A 2,666-nucleotide genomic window follows, 5' to 3' on the forward strand; every position below is an offset into this window, starting at 1 on the left:
AGAGAAACAAATGTGTCGCGTATTTTGTAATGAATTGGGCCAAGCTGATGCGCGTTTTAAGCTGGGCCGTGCATTTTGCAATGAATTAGGCCTCGCGTTTTGTAATAAATCCTATTTTGTCTCACTTTATGGATGCGAATTAACTGATTCGATTATATCAACCGAATCGGGTAACAAGAAATCGGATCATTTTTCTTTTAACTGATCCTGTTCACTAAAGGACCAGATCAGTTAATCAGCCCCGTTTTCCCTCCCAAGAAATTGCGGATTTACGGATCCGTTTTTGTAAAAACCGAATTGATTACTAAGTAACATATAACATTTTTTCCACTAGTGGATTTTGGTGTGCCCGCACCATACGAATCCACCAAAGAAAAAGTTGAGCCTTAGTTAAAACGATGTTTTCTTTTTAGTTAAAGACTTATGCATTATTTTCTTAGACTAGAAACTATTATTAGGGTTCATATAAGAGAGAAAAACATAAAATTTGTTGCTAGATTTGAGTTTTGTAGATTAAAGTTTGTGATTTGTACAACATCGAAGGTACTTTTTATTCAATTTAATTTCATAATTTTAGTTTTTCTTCTCTCTTTTGATTGTTATTCTTTGTTCTTCATATTATAAGATTTCCTTTATTATAGTTTCATAATTATTATTTTTATTAAATTGATTATCTCCTAATCATGTTTAGCCCTAGATTAGTTATAGATTTCATATTTTATTGCTTAGAATCCATGATTAGTGGGTAGTTTCTTATCTAGGGTTAGGGTGAAAGTATAGATTAGGTTTAAATGTATTGTTAATGTGATTGTGATGTTCTAAAGATATTTACGCATAGATCTTGGTGTTTTGAGGCCTTAGGATAGATTATGATCACATTTATAGTTTGGTATTTTGAATTCAAATGTTCTCAAATCGAATTTTGAACTCTTATCATCCCCAAGAATCAACTTAATTTCTAGGCCAAGATATTCGGTAGAAATTGAGGGGATCCTTTATTAGGGGTTTTTTGAATTCATTGGATCTCTTAATCAATTGACCAAAGATCATTCGAGAGAGGATTTAGTTGATTGATTAAGCGATCATTCTCGAGGACCATTGGAGAGAAGACTCGAGTATTTTAGAGGAAAAGCAAACCTTGCATAATCGTCTCATTTGCTTCACAATTGCATTAATGATTGTTGCTTCGCTTTGATCGATCCATACTAATTACTAGTCACCTTAACTCTAGTGTCTTCCTATTTGATATTTTATCTCGTGTTATTTGCTTCTTTGATATTAGCTAGTCATAGTTGTTATAAAATCATTTTATAACTTCCAAAAACCCTTCAATTAGGTAATCTAGACTCGAAAGACCTTAATTAATCCTATTTTCTCTGTGGATCGACCCTTGACTTGCCTTTACTACTTTGTTAGTAACTGCTTGTTTAGATTTTATAAATATTGTTTAAAAATAGATTTTTGGTGCCTTAATGACACACTAAAAACCCCTTATCAAAATGGCGTCGTTGCCGGGAAAATTGTGCTATTAATTGAAGTTTATTTTAATTTAGCTTTGCTGAGTTGATTTTTCTTTTTTTTTCTTGTTGATTGTGGTTGTTATTTTCTAATCCTTTACTTAGATTTGTTGTGTTGCATGAGAAGAATAGCTCATGGTTCACCCACTTTGCCTCTAGATCCAGAAATTGACCATACCTTGCGAAAGCTTCGGAAAAATTTGGAACAATAGTCTCTGGAATCCGAATCATCTTCACCAGTCTCGAGTACAAGTGAAGTTGAATCAGAAATGGGTGAACCAAATCCACAACTCTTTAGGGATTTCAGAAATTCGGATTCCTATGTTCTTCAAGGTGGTATTTGACCCCACCACTACTAAAAATTTCTGCATTCATCCTCAGTACACTCGGATGGTGAAAGTAGAATAATTTTGTGGAAGGTCGAATGAAGATCCTCTTTACCATCTTCACAGGTTTCTTGAGATATGTGCCATGATAACCACAAATGATGTCTCTCCATACTACATCAAGATGCATCTATTCCGATTTTCTCTTACCGAAAAAGTAAAATCATGGCTCAAGAGCTTACTTGTTAATTTCCTCACTACATGGGAGGAAGTCACAATGGCCTTTTCTGAAGAAATACTTGCTAGAGTGGAAGACAACGGACATAAGGAGGAAGATCTCCTCATTTGAGCAAGAAAACGATGAAACTCTTGCGGAAGCTTGAGAGCGGTTCAAGGAGATGATCCGTTTATGCCCTCACCATGAGTTCAACAAAAATCTCCTCATGTGATTTTTCTATGATGGCCTCGATCCTATATCACGTACCAACCTTGATGCTGGAGCGGGATGTCAACTTTCTAAGATCCCGCAAGATCAACTTGAGTCCACTATTGAGGAAGTAATTAAGAATAATTCATGGGGTGAACAATGAAGAGGTGCTCAACCTAAGAAAAGAAGGAAGTTTGAATTAGATCTCATGGATCAAATTCAAGCTAAGATGGATCAACTTGACAAGAAACTCTCCAAGATCAATCTTGCATCATCTAATCCTTGATGTCTTTATTATTCATCGATTATTTACTCCAATCCCCTTAGTTATGATAGTCGATTTGGGCTCTTTTGAGCTCGTTTCTTGTGGATTTGATGCGTTTGGAGCTCTTGTCA

The 2,666-nt window shown here is 35.0% G+C and overlaps 1 non-coding gene across 1 annotated transcript; it reads right to left on the reverse strand.

Moving 5' to 3' along the window:
* Window positions 1-2,163: 2,163 nt before the first annotated feature.
* On the reverse strand, window positions 2,164-2,270 carry LOC125492184 (small nucleolar RNA R71). The gene has a single exon (XR_007268628.1). It is a non-coding gene; the product is annotated as a small nucleolar RNA R71 (small nucleolar RNA).
* Between the last annotated feature and the right edge of the window lie 396 nt (window positions 2,271-2,666).

Source organism: Beta vulgaris, chromosome 7 (assembly GCF_026745355.1).
Source record: "Beta vulgaris subsp. vulgaris cultivar EL10 chromosome 7, EL10.2, whole genome shotgun sequence".
Taxonomy (NCBI): Eukaryota; Viridiplantae; Streptophyta; class Magnoliopsida; order Caryophyllales; family Amaranthaceae; genus Beta; species Beta vulgaris.